Genomic DNA, 14,610 nt, shown 5'->3' with positions numbered 1-14,610 from the left:
CTCCTGTCTCTGCCTCCCAAGTGCGGGGATTACAAGCGTGCACCACCGTGCACGGCTGTGTCTACATTTTTAAAACCTGGAAGCCAGGTGTAGTTGTGCACACCCGCAATCCCAATACTTGGGAGGCTGAGACAAGAAGATCACAGGTTCAAAGACAACCTCAGCAACTTAGGAAGACCCTGTTTCAAAATTTTTAAAAAGCTGGAAGTGTAGCCCAGAGATAGTACGCCCCTGAATTCAATTCCCAGTACTGCAAAAACAAAACAAAATGATACAACCTAGAGAAAATATTCATCATTTTATCTAAAGAGCCAGTCAAAGAAAGGAAAGGATCATGTTTCTTCTCATATACAAAAGCAAAGGAGTAAGGGGATAAAGAGGGATAATGGAGGAGGATCCCCATGGAGCCAGGGCGGAGGCCTAGCGGCCAGGAGGGCACCAATGGAAGAAACACTCCACTGAAGTTATGTACATATGGGACATCACCAACGCCAGTCTCAATGTCGTGTATGGGGAGGGGAAGGGACGGGGAGGGAGCTCAAGAACTGCTGGTGCCTGCCATTCCCTATCACTCCAAATACGTACAGTGCTCCAGGAAAAGTGTATTTAGAAAAGAGTATTCTTGGTTAAAATATTTAGTTTAGTAAGGTAGTAGTGATGGAGCTAGGACCCCATAATTTTAAACACTAAAGGGACAGAGACAATAGAGAGCTATTATTATTATTATTATTATTATTATTATTATTATTACTTTCAGTACTGGAGGTTGAACCCAGAGTCTGTGCATGCTAAGCAAGTGCTCTACCACTAAGCTACATCTCCAACCCTAAAAGCTATTATTTTAAAGTGGAACACACCGGACTCAATACTGCTCGCTGTGCACCGCAAATCTGCTACCTATGGGTTCCTGAGACTTAGTTAGACGACTAGCTTCCAGGACGGAGGTGGAGAACATACCCTGTGGGTAGTGCCGAGGTTTCCCTGAGGGAGGCGGGCATTCTCAGTGTACTTTGACATAAGAGGAGATGGTGAGACGGGGACTGGACCGTCGGTGAAAGCTCAGTTGGTGGCCTTGGGAGATGACCTTAGAAGGAAGGAACATCCCTTTTTTGGGGGGAGACTTGGGAAATTTGGAAACCCACACTCTAGAGAATAGAGATATGATTTTAAAAAAAGTCACTCCCAGTGGACAAGGCAAGAGGCCCGGGCAGAGAGGTCCAAGGGAGGGCTCGTGTGGAACAGCTGACAGCTGTGCCCCGGAGGCCTCTAAGCTAAGACTGGTTTTAATTCGCTGTTCACCGTCCTTTGCTTCTACTGTCCCCAGGCCTTCAGTAGACTCTTGTTAAAAGATCATGCTGTATCTCAGCAGGCAGGGTGGGGAGAGAAGGGGAGTACTGGAGGTGAATCCAGGGCCATGAGGGGCGTGAGCAGCGGGAGGGGAGCCTGAGAGAGGGGCCTTTTTTCCAAGGATGGGCATGCTGAATCTCTGAGGAACTGCTCTGAGCAAATGGTAGTGAAGTTTCTATTTCTCCCCTAGGAAGCAAGGATGTTCAGGTCTCCCACAGACTAAGATAAAAATGTGGCCATGATTTTTTCAATATCCTCACTACAGCAGTGGAGGGCTCCTCGCACCTCTGGAGTTTGTTTGCCCTCGGAGCCAATCCCTTCAATCCCTTCATAATGTTTCTGGGATTCCTCAAGGATGTTAACATTTTCCCCAGTGTCATTCCATCACTGCCCATCAGTCATTGCCCGTTACTGCCCGCGCAGGGCCTCCTCTGCCAGCCCAGGGCCAGCTTGGACTGAGGGAAAAAAGGCTTTGAGCGGGATAATTTTAAGGTTTCTAGCAGGGATATAATCTTTTACATCATGGCTTGAGTACTAACCATCTAATGCACGTGGTAATGGATGCCAGATATGGACATTGCTTTATCACTTATATTTAGAAAACCATTCAAGCTGAACACAGTGGTGCATGCCTGTACGCACAGTATTTGGGAGGTCGAGGCAGGAAGCAGCTTTGAAGCCAGGCTCAGCAATTTAGTGAGACTCCCAGCAACTTTGCAAGACCCTGTTTCAAAATTAAAAATTAAAAAAGGAAAGAAAAAGAAAGCCATTCAACCAATATTTGATTCTGTATATGTGGCATAAATATCCTATTTGTATGTGTGTGTGTGTGTGTGTGTGTGTGTGTGTGTGTGTGTGTGTGTGTTTTGTATGTGTGGTACTGGAGATTAAACCCAGAGGTCTTCTACTTTCTAGCTACATCCCCAGCCCATTTTTATTTTTATTTTTAGTGTGTATGTTACTGAGGATTGAACTCTGAACTCAAGGGCATTCTACCTCTGAGCTACACACCCAGCCCTATTTTATTCTTTATTTTGAAACAGGATCTCATTACGTTGCTGAGGCAGAACACAAACCTGCAATCCTCCTGTCTCAGCCTCCCAATTATGTGCCGCCATGCCTGGCTTTAGTTTTTATTCTGGAACAAGTTCTCACTAGGTTCCTGAAAGTTTCTCTAAGTTGCTGAAGTGGGCTTCAAACCTTCAGTCCTCTGCTGCAGTGTCCCAAGTGCTGGGATTACAGGTGTGCCCCATCATACCTGGTCAACATGTAAGCTTGAGTCAACTCAAGTACAATCATCTTCAATAGACCCAATGAAGACTTATAAAATGAATGCAAACTGCTGAGAAAAATAATAAATTGGGGTTAGGGCATACTTGTTTAATTTTCTTAGAACACTAAGATCTCAAGTTTTAGTATGCCTGGTAGAATTAACTATAGTTTTTATTAGTAGTAATTATTAATTAAAATCTATTGATATAAGGAAGCATATAGGGCAGTGATGGGCAGTTTAATCAGTATAATTTGAGTAAATGACTGAAAAATACTTCCATACAAATTCAGTTGACTTGATTTTTTAATTCCAAACCCTTAATCCTTTTAACCTTAGTAACTCTATTGTAGCTGCTTCCGAGCTCAGGAGTGAGGCTTTATTTTTAGTTTAGAAGAAATATGGCTAGCCAGCCATGGTGGCACATGCCTGTAATCCTAGTACTTTGGAGGCTGAGACAGGAGGATCGCAGGTTCAAGGACAACCTTAACAAGTAGTAAGACTCTCATCAACCTAGCAAGACCCTGTTTCAAAGTAAAAATAACATAAGGCTGGGTATGTAGTTCAGAGGTAGAATGCCTATGAGTTTAATCCCAGTAACACACACACACACACACACACACATACACACACACACACGCAAGGCTATACCATCACAAGGGATACCCAAGATAAAAAAAAGAGGGGGGTATATAGAAGCCTAAAAAATGTGACCCACCTATACAGAGAATTCCTGAATAAAATTGGTGTCTAAAAGAGAGTAACCAAAAGAAATAGCTAGAAAGACTCCTGACAAGGGGAAAATGTTAAAATGATTTATGGTAAAGAGGGAGGGAGGCCACAGCCCAGCATGGGGCGTGATCGCAAACAGGAAAATGCATGACCAAAGACGTTCTTAGCTCCATCTGAAGCAAGAGCAAGCCGAGGAGCGGTGGCCACTTGCAGAAAGTGATGTGGGGTCAGCACTTTGAAGTTATTAGGCTTCAGGCTGCCCCCCCATGGAGAACACAGTATTCAATATGGAAAGAATAGAAAAGTCATCCTAAGAAAGAGCATAGCATTTAGGCAGTCGAAACTCATACTGAAATCAAGTTTCCAGTGCCTTAGAAGTCTGTCCGGTACACTCAAAGAAAGCCAGAAACAGGAAGAATGAAAACAGGTTGAGTATGGGGAAATATTTTGCTTCTTTCCAAAAGGAGGATAAAAATGTGAATGTAGTGGATAATAGTAAGCAAGTCCCAAGGAAATCTAGTCTGAGTCATCATCCTCTGGCTTGTGAACTCTGAGGAAAGAATCTAGTGCTCTGAGGACCTAAAAGGGTCACCGAGGATGTACTGAGCCCACCTGACTTTAATATGACCAGGAAGACCTGCACGGAGAACAGAGCATGTGAACAGCAGTCTCTGAATTGCACCAAAGCGCTTGAAAAAGCCCTAATCTTCCTTTATAGACAAAAAGATAAAATATGGATGGATAAAAGAGCAAAGGCAGGTTAATTTCATCATGCTTTGAGCAATTATAACATCAAAAAGTGTTAATTAATTCTAAAAATTCTCTCCTATTTGACAGTTTTATGAATAACCAAAGTTAAGACACAGAAAGCATATTTAATCAAGTTAACAAAGACACAAAGCTGGCAGAGTAAACTGAAGTCCACATAGCCCTCAGGTCTCTTGTTTAAAAATTCCCAGTTTAAGCAGGGCATAGTGGCGCACGCTTGTAATCCCTGCGCTTGGGAGGTAGAGACAGGAGGATCACTCAGGTTCAAAGCCAGTTGTGCTGGCTTAAGAGACCCTGTTTCCAAAAATAAAAAAGTATAAAATAGGTCTGGGAGTGTAGCCCGGAAGTAGAAGGGCTTCCAGGAATCCCAGTACCACCAAAAAAAAACCCAGTTTAAATTAAATTTGTCCAGTGGTCAAATCACTTCAGGTATAATTATATCCAATGTTCGAATGCAAACAAATATCACATCTTTATTATATCTTGTCTTTGTTTCTCTATGTGTGTGTGTGTATATGTGTGTGTGTGTGCATGCAAGCATATGCATGCGTATAACACTGAGGATTGAATCTGAGGACATTCTACCTTCAATTTTAAAAAATTTTGAAGCAAGGTCTCACTGAGTTGCTTGAGAACCTTGCTGTTACTGAGGCTGGCCTCAAACCTGCGACCCTTCTGTCTTAGCCTCCCAAGTACTTGGTGTGCATCACCATATCCAACTGCTCGCCTCATTTTTGAGGAAGATTCTTCCAAATGAAGTCAGCATCTCCAAGCTTATTTTCTACCATCTCGATAGCCATAGAGGAAGAAACTCCCTCCGCCCTGGAGTTCTAATCCAAGGCCTAGGTCTGAGGCTCATTCCCTTCCTAGGGAATGTGTGTCCATCACGGAACCAGCCACAGAGATGTAAGGCCTTCCCAAACCTGTGGGTGGGTGTCCCCTCAGAGCCGAGGACTAAGAGGAGAGAGTAAGCTCTTCACCAGTGGGATTCTGTTCTGCCAGAATCTAACAAACAGTGACACCAAAAAAATAGGCTAAAATCACCCTTTACAGAAACAAGATTAAATAATAAAAGTCCTGAACTTGATTTAAAACAATCAGTTTTGTAAATTAAAGATGAGGTTAGACCACATTTGTCAACAAACAACTCATGTGAAAAAGACATAGAGGCTGTTTTGGACAATTAGCTCGTTATGAACCAACAATGTGTCACGGCGACTGGAAGAACTAATTCAATTTTAGGTTGCCTTAATAGAAAAATCATAGCCCAATCATGGGATGTTATGGTCCCACTCGGTGTTTTTTTCATAGGTCACACCACAGCTGAATGTTACATTCTAGAAGGACATTCACAAAGTACAGTACATCCAGAGGGCCTGAGTAGGATAAAGAACCAAAATCAACTTAGGGGAAGACCCGAGGAAGCTGGAGATTTCCATCTTGCAAAAGAGATCACCAAAGAACAGCGTTTCATTCCTTAAAAAATTGTCATATGGGTATGACGTTGATTTCATCTGTGCTACCTTGATGGGAAGAACTAGTCATATCTGCAGTGAAATTGAAGGGGAATGGATCTGGGTTGGATAAAGCCAGATAGTAGTAGTATACAGCAAAATAAGTGGCTCCCTTGAGTTAAAGTGGGCTTCTCTCAAATATGTTGTAGAATTGTGTTGGTCACTAGTCAGCTTCTAAGATGTCTCTTCCGACTCCTAAAGCTATACCATGAGTATCTGTTAACTTCTCCATTATGGGCAATAGAACAGGAAATACACACTCTTTCTACATTTTCAGCAAGAGGGGAAGGACCCAGGCCTTCTGGGTCTCCTGCATAAATATGACTAGTGGAATTCACCACTCTGGTTAAAAGGAAGGAATTCAGTGCTGTGTAGAAGTAAAGGCCATGTGGAAAAATCTTGGAATATAAGATACTAAGGAAATTAAGGGTTTAGGCAAATGTCTCACTTCCCTGGAACCTCCATGTATTAGAACTGGAGTGTGTTCCAAATTAATTAAAACATCACTACCTGATCAATATGCTTGTATCTACTTCAGGGAATGGTTCAAGTTTCTGTTAAAATTATTTGATCATCCATGAATTTTTTTATCCATCTTACAACACAAATATTATAAGAAATGTAATAAAGTAGAAAATACATTGGAAAATGTAATAAAATATGTAAAAGTATTGTATAACTTGTCCAAATATGCATAATGTAAGGATTTAGTATAATTATTATTATTCATTCTGCCATTTGTTATAGGTAACACAAAGTTTTAGAAATTTAAAAATTCTTTTTTATAAATTTTATTTATATGTTGAACATATGGAAAATGGTATACATTTAAACTGTGCTTGGTGCCCTCTCCCCATCAATTCCCCTTCTCCTTTCTAACAATGAGTGTCCAGGTTGACCATGTTATATTCATACTTTTACACATATTCGGATGTAGCTCCTCCATTAATCAACCTCAGCCTTCTTCCTCTCCTATCCTTCCATTCTAGCTTTGGTGAGATTTCCCCTCCATTATCTGGAGTCCGTCTGGTATCCCCAATATTCCCTGGTTTGGGCATTTAGAGAAAACATATGTCCCTTCTCTTTCTGTGCCTGGCTGATCTCACTTAACATAATGTTCTCTGGGTCTTTCCATCTTCTTGTGAATTACATGATTTTGTTCTTCTTTGTAGCTGAATAGAATTCCATTGTGTGTATTCCCGTAAGTTTTCAATCCATTCATCTGTTGATGCAGACCTAGGTTGGTTCCATATTTCGACTATTACGAATGGGGATTCACTAAGTGCTTGTGAGACACCAAACAATCAGGTAAAGAATATTTCGGAAATGAGAACTAGTCCAATGTAGGAGGGTGATGCGTTAACCAAGTGCCTTAAATGTCACTGAAAAACTGTTAGGACTAAATGAAACTTTCTGGAAAGTGCTTTTCAATATGTTATATGATTGCAAAATCAGAAAAATATCACACTTCTCATTATTAACAGTGTTTTCATTATCTTACTATGATGAATTGGCTTTAGAATGAATTTACATGCCCTGATAAAGCTAAATTTACATGATAAATACCAGAATTCTGACACCCAGGGTGGAGACAATCAGTAATGGTTTTCCTTATGTGTGGGGGAGTTTGAATATATTAAATCCTTCTCTTATAACTTTAATTATTAATTATTAGCACAGGATACAATCTCAAACTCGATGGCCACTCCGCATGTCACAAATCACTCTTATAATAGTCCTTATGGTAGCAAAATTGCATGGTAAAAGCACTAGATCAATAATAAAAGAAAAGAATGTTGGAGCCCCATATTAAGACTATGTCTTTAAAAAGAATCATTGTAACCATTTTGATCCTCCATAACTATAATTCCAAAAGACCAATAGGTTGGATTTATAAAGACTGAATATTATATAGATTTATGTTAGATGCTTCTTACCGAGTTGAATTTTATCATCTGGGATCAGGGTAACTGAGAAATCATGACTTTGACCCTCCTTCTCTTACAAATGAGGAAACAAGATCCTGGCAAGTAAGTGCTTTTTCCAAGGTAAGTTAGCAAAGGAGATTGGATTTAAATAAGAACAAAATCTTTAGTGCTTCTTAGGAAAACTTTACTTATGGTAAAATTTAGTCACATTTAATAAAATCGCCCAATATGCTGGAGTCCTTTTCCTTCCTGGTTATTATCCTCACGAAATAAGTATTATTACATATGTGGAACAAGGTCTAATTGAAGCTAGATGTTTTACTTGATGGGCTATGATTCATTTCCAGTAATAACTAAGTTTCCAATAAAAGTGAGATAGAAAATGTGAGCCAACCTAGACAGATGAACAAATATTCAGGGAACCTGAACTGCTCCACTACTCAGCTCTGCAAAGAGATGCATCCACACATGTGTAGCTGTGTGAAATGTGAGGCTCTTGTAAGAGATGGAGGATGTACAGGAAATATTGACCTTGTTTTCACTTGGGGTCAAAAGATGAAAAGACATTCTTTTGTACATATTTTATTTCCCTACGGAGAACATGTTACTTAATTTTAAAAAATCCTTGAGCACTGTAATCTCTCAAGTTGCCAGTGGTGCTTCCTTTCCTATTACTCTTTTACCTTGAATTTTTTTCATTATTCAGATGCAAAAAGGAAAAATTTGGCAGAGTTTAGCCCAGTCAAAATGGATGTTAATTGCAATGTTATAATACTAATTTGTGCATTCTTACTCAACCATAGGATACTCGTTATGGCCTCATTTAACATTCTGAAAACATTTTTAGACCATTTATAGGTTCAAATGGAAATAAATATGACTATATATGTAGAATTGTCATTTTAATCAAATTAATTTTTCCAATTAGTGAAAGAAGTCTTATTAAGATTACCTATAATTCATATTCATAGAGGACTTCAAGTTATAGAAGTCTATAGACCATTTTTGGAACAAGAAGTCTACATTCTTGCAGTGACTTCTTTATCAGAATGTATTATTGGTGCTATTTTTAAATAACAAAGTACTTTTTACAATAATATATTAATAATTTATAGCTTAACTTTTAAAATCCTATCTAGAGTCAGGCATGGTGGTGCAACACCATTATCCTAGTACTTGGGAGGCTGAGACAGGAGGATTGCAGGTTCAAGAAGAGCCTTAGCAACTTAGCAAGACCATCATCAACTTAGTGAGATCTTGCTTCAAGATAAAAATTAAATAGGGCTGAGAGTGTAATTCATAAGTAGAATTCTCCTGAGTTTGATCCCCAGTGCCAAAAAAAAAAAAACCCAACAATGCTAGCTGGTTTAGTATTCAGAGGTTGAATATCAATAATGATAAGAAACTAAGCAAACATATTTTCATATAACATCATCATTTTGGAAGGAACAGAGTTGAAATTTTGTTTTTCATAATAAATTGAAAATCCTGACTCTCTTTCAGTGCAATTTTAAGTGCTTATCCACACTGTTTAAAATAAATAAAATAAGTGAAATGCAGGACTATAATATCTGTAAAGTATAAATAAGAGAAACCAAATCAAAACAGAAAGTTGAATCGAGTCTGCTTGAAAAGTTTAATAGTATTATTAATAATACATTCATAAACTATGTCCACTTAAATACCAAAGTTGAGTTCTTAAGCAGGATAAATAAATATACTTCGTGGAATCAAAGACTTTTTAGGATGACTCATTACTTTCAACCCTGACATTCAGCTAATGATGATGTACTACATTGCATTTATATCACATCACATTTATATTACATTAGGAATAATCTTTATGACCTGATGTTCAGGGTTGTTGTTTTCTAAATATCTTTCAAGCTTACACATATTTTAAACGTTCGAATTCAAAAAGCACAAATCTGTGCACTATAATTAATATGCTGCCTGAGGTTGATAGACTTAGGAAGCAAGAACTTTCGAGATTCCTGAAGAGAGCTAACCTTGCAAGGCAGATGGTATGCTGCCAAACTAGCAGCAGGCTCAGAATTAGGTCTAGTTAGAACAGGCTGTGACCCCAGATGTGTGATTGGAGGAGACTGGAAAAGGTCTTCCACTCCACCCCTGGTCTGCACAGTATTTGTTAGTCTGTTTACAAAAAGAGGCATCCCCGTGGGTCTGGGTTGCATCTGCCAGTCTCCTGTTCAAATGTTTTCATCCATGGATGAATCCATCTATCCAAAATATTTACTAAGTGCCTATAATGTTCTAAGTATTCTGCAGAACACAGCAAGAAATGGGCTGTAGGGCTGCAGAAACACCCGGAAGTGAGAAAAGTTAAAGACAGAAGTATCTGAGTTTAAACTTTGTCACCACCACTTACTGGCTGTAGAATCATGGATAAGTAATTGAACACCAGGGTCCTGATGGGGATGACAGTTTGCATACCTACCATAGAGTATAGATCATAATTGGTTGGGTCATGGTTTACTAACTAAATATATGGAGGGAACCTAACAGAATACCTGGTACATACTAAATGTTCAATAATTATATCATTGTTAGTTTTATTATGAGCCAAAGATTCTACCCTTGATTGAAATAGCGAAATAAGAAGGTAAAAAGTAGTTTAAGGGAAAGAAAAGATGCCTTCCAGAAGCAGAGATTAGAGAAAGTTTGAAATAAACTTTCTTTACAAAAAGTGAAGAGTTTCTTGAGTTCTCTGTATATTCTAGTTATTAGTCCTCTATTGGAGTAGGGAGTAAATGGGGTGGGAATTAGTCAAGGGCTAATTGGGTGATGTGTGCATGTATGTCTCCACCATCTTGTATCCCAATAAGATGTATGACGGCAATGCACGAATAAAATGTTTTTTTAAAAAAAAGTGAAAAGCATCAGTAGCCTGTGGGACAATACTAACCAGTGTTTCAAAAGAAATAGGGGTGGGGGTGTAGCCAAGGATGTTTATTATGAATAAAAGAATGCACCAAATCCTGGTTGGGTATTAAGATATTTGTTATTATTATTTTTTTAGAAATACTTGTTCAGATCTCAGGATCCAGCTCAAAAGTGACTTCCCACTATTTGTTGAGGCTTTTCTCAAACCTGCAATTCTCCTATCTTAGCCTCAAAGAACTGGGATTAGATATGTGCCATCATGCCAAGCATCCTTGGAGTTTAAGACAGCCACATGAGGAAGTTCATACTTTACTAATGTGAATGGAGATTTCTGTGCTTCTGGAGAGGATGTGGGGTGCAGTTAATGGCAAGGACAATCCAAGTGCCAAGTCTAAGATGGATCCCAGAGGAGAAAGGATGCCAGAGCAATAGATGAGCAGAACGTTTCCCCTGGTCCTTCAGTTTAGGAAGGAATGCTTCAACTGGAAAAGGAATGAAATACGCAGGTGCTTGCTGAGGTTTTGAATGTGGTATTTTGAAATATGTATGTATTATAGAATGACTAAACTGAGCTCGATAACATATGTATTCACTCACATACTTACCATTTTTATGATAAAAACACTCAAAATTTACTCTCCGTGGTTTTCAAGAGTGCAATGCTTTGTTATTAACTATAATCACCATATTGTATGATAGATCTCTTAATTTTTTTCTCCTAACTTCTGTGTCTTTTAACCTACTTTGATAACCCTGGTAACCATCATGGTACCATCTACTTCTTTGAATTCAAATATTTTAGATTCCCCATTGGTGAGATCATGTGGCATCTGTCTGTGACTGGATAACTTTACTTTACTTAACCTCCTCCAAATCCATCCCTGTTGTCACAGTGGCAGGATCTTGTTTATTGAGGCAAAGAGAGTTCCGTTGTGTATGTATATATGCTGCACAATTGTGAGCAGGTTATTTGAAATTCTGTTCATTTTTTGTTTTCTCTCTTTGCCTCCTTCCTCATGGGTTCTATTTCTGTGTTCTCCAACACACTGACTTTTCTTCCAAAAGCTATTTTAAGATTAACTTAAAATTCCATAATATCTGCCATTTTTGGCCTTTTTCTTTTTCTTTTTTTTTTTTTTCTTATGTTAGGCCATGTTTTCTTGCTTCTTGACTGATTTTTTTAAACTTTTTTAAATTTATAATATTTTTTAATTTCTTAAATTGGTGCATTGTAGTATACATCTTAATGGAATAAAAAGACTTGTGTAGACATACATGTACACATCACCCAATTAGCCCTTACCCAATCCTCAGCCCATTCCCTTCCCATTCCTCCTACCCATGTTTGGCTTAGTGACTGACTTTGATATGTTTGTTTAAGTACATCATGTACTTTAAGAGAATTTCCCTCTCCCCACCCCATCCCCTCAGTTAGGTCGCCTTATTTACTCATCTATAGGATCTCCTTCTTCATCTAGAGTTCCTCCTGTTACCTATTTCTCCTTAGTTTTTGCATATTAGGGAAAGATCTTATTTTTTTGTGTGTGACTGACTTATTTCACTCAGCATAATGTCCTCCAGTTCCATCCATTTCCCTGTAAATGATGTAATTGTGTTTTTCTTTATGGCTGAGTAAAATTCCATTGTGTACATATCCCACAGTTTTGTAACCCATTTTTCTGTTGATGGACATCTTGGCTGGTTCCATAGTTTGGCAGTGGTGAATTGTACACCAATGCATGCATTAGTTTGGTTGTTTGGTTTCCTTTCTTTGGGGTAGATACTCAGAAGTGGTATTGCTGGATCAAATAGTGAATTTGTTCCCATCCATCTGAGGATTCTCCATACTGTTTTCCAAAGTGGTTGCACTAATTTGCAATCCCACCAACAATGTTTTAGAATTCCCATTTCTCCACATCCTCGCCAGCATTTGTTGTTGTTTGTGTTTTGAATGATTGCCATTCTAGTTGGCGTTAGGTAAAATCTCAGGGTAGTTTTGATTTGCATCTCTCTGATTGCCAATGATGTTGAGCACTTTTTCATGAATTGATTAGCCATTTAAATTTCTTTTTTCATGAAGTGTCTATTTAATTTACTTGCCCATTTTTTTGATTGGATTATTTTTTTTCTTTGTGCTGAGTTTCTTGAGTTCACTGTATATTCTAGGTATTAGTCCTCTATCAGAGGAGTAGGTTGCAAAAATCTTCTCCCATTCTGTTGGCTCTCAATTGAGGTTCTTGAGAGTTTCCTTTGCTGTACAGAAGCTCTTCAGTTTCATGCAATCCTACATATTGATTTGCCTTTTACTTTCTTGTGCCTTTGGGGTCTTATTGAGAAAGTTTTTATCTGTGCCTATGTGTTGCAGTGTTGGACCTATACCCTCCTCAAAGAGCATCAAGGTCTCTGGTCTAATTTCCAAGTCTTTGATCCATCTTGAATTGACCCTTGTGCAGGATGAGAAAGTGGTATTTATTTCCATTTTTCTGCATATGGTTAACCAGTTTTTCCAACATTGTTTGTTGAACAGATTATCTTTCTTCCAGTGTATGTTTTTGGCCCCTTTGTCAAAAATCAATTGGTTGTAAGTGTGTGGATTTGTTTTCAAGTCTTCTATTCTGCTCCCTTGGTATATTTATATGTTTTTGTGCCAGTGCCATGCTTTTTTTATTACCATGGCTTTGTAGTATAGTTTAAAGTCAGGTATTGTGAATCCTCCTGCATGTTTTTTGTTGGTGAAACTACTTTGGCTATTCTGAGTTTTTTGTTGTTCCAAATGAATTTAAGGACTGTTTTTTCTATGTCTGTGAGGAATGACCTTGGTAATTTAATGGGTACTGTGTTGAATCTGTAGATAACTTTTAAAAGTATGGCCATTTTGATATTTATCCTGCCTATCTATGAACATAAAAGATCTTTCCATCTTCTAAGATCTTCTTTAATTTCCTTTTTCAATGTTTTATAATTTTTTGTAGAGGTCTTTTACCTCCTTGGTTAAGTTTATTCCTACATATTTTATTTTTTTGTGGGAAATCCTGAGTGGAAGTGTTTTCTGAATTTCTTTTTCAGTGGATTTATGGTTGGTGTACAGAAAAGCTTCTGATTTTTTATGATTGATTTTGTAACCAGACACTGCTGAATTTGTTGATCAGTTCTATAAGCCTTTTGGTTGAGTTTGTTGGGTCTTCTATGTATAGAATCATGTCATCTGCAAATAGTGAAAGTTTGAGTTCTTCTTTTCCTATTTGTACTCCTTTGATTTTTTTTTTCTTGCCTTATTGCTCTGGCTAGGGTCTTTAGTACTATATTGAAGAGAAGGGGTGATAATGGACATGTTTGTCTTGTTCCTATTTTTAGAGGGAATTCCAACAAAATGGGAAATCTGGAGGAAATTGACAACTTTCTAGATAAATAAAACCTTCCTAAACTGAGTCAATAAGATATAGAAAATTTAAGCCAACTAATAACAATCAAAGATATTGAAACAGCAATAAAGAGCTTACCATCAAAGAAAAGCCCAGGACCAGATGGTTTCCCAAGTGAATTTTATAAAACTTTTATAGAAGAGCTAATCCTGATACTCCTCAATCTATTTTGTGAAATAGAAAAAATTGGGACTCTCCCAAATACATTCTATGAATACATTCTGTGAAGCCAACATCACATTAATAGCAAAACTAAATAAAAGACAGCTGAAGAAAGGAAAACTACAGGCCTATATCTTTGGATGCAAAACTGCTAAACAAAATACTAGCAAATATGCATTCAAAACCACATCAAGAAAATCATATAGCATGACCAAGAGATGCAAGGCTGGTTCAACATAAAAAAAATTAACCCATGTAATTCATCATATAAACAGAACCAAAGACAAAAATCACATAATCATTTCAATAGATGATGAAAAGCATTTGATAAAATCCAACATTCATTATGTTAAAAACATGTAGAGAATCAAAATAGAAGGAACATACCTCAACATCATAAAGGCAATCTACAATAAGCCCACAGCCAATATCATATTAAATGGGGATTTTTTAACTTTTAATCGGATGCTGGACACTGTTAATTTACATGCTGATGAGTGCTGGGTATTGGTAAGTTCCTTGAATGAGGGAAGGCTTTATTTTGGTGGTTACATTATTTGTGT

The sequence above is a fragment of the Muscardinus avellanarius genome, assembly GCF_963383645.1.
Source record: "Muscardinus avellanarius genome assembly, chromosome: 17".
In the NCBI taxonomy this organism is placed as follows: domain Eukaryota; kingdom Metazoa; phylum Chordata; class Mammalia; order Rodentia; family Gliridae; genus Muscardinus; species Muscardinus avellanarius.
Note: the sequence above shows the minus strand (reverse complement) of the source record.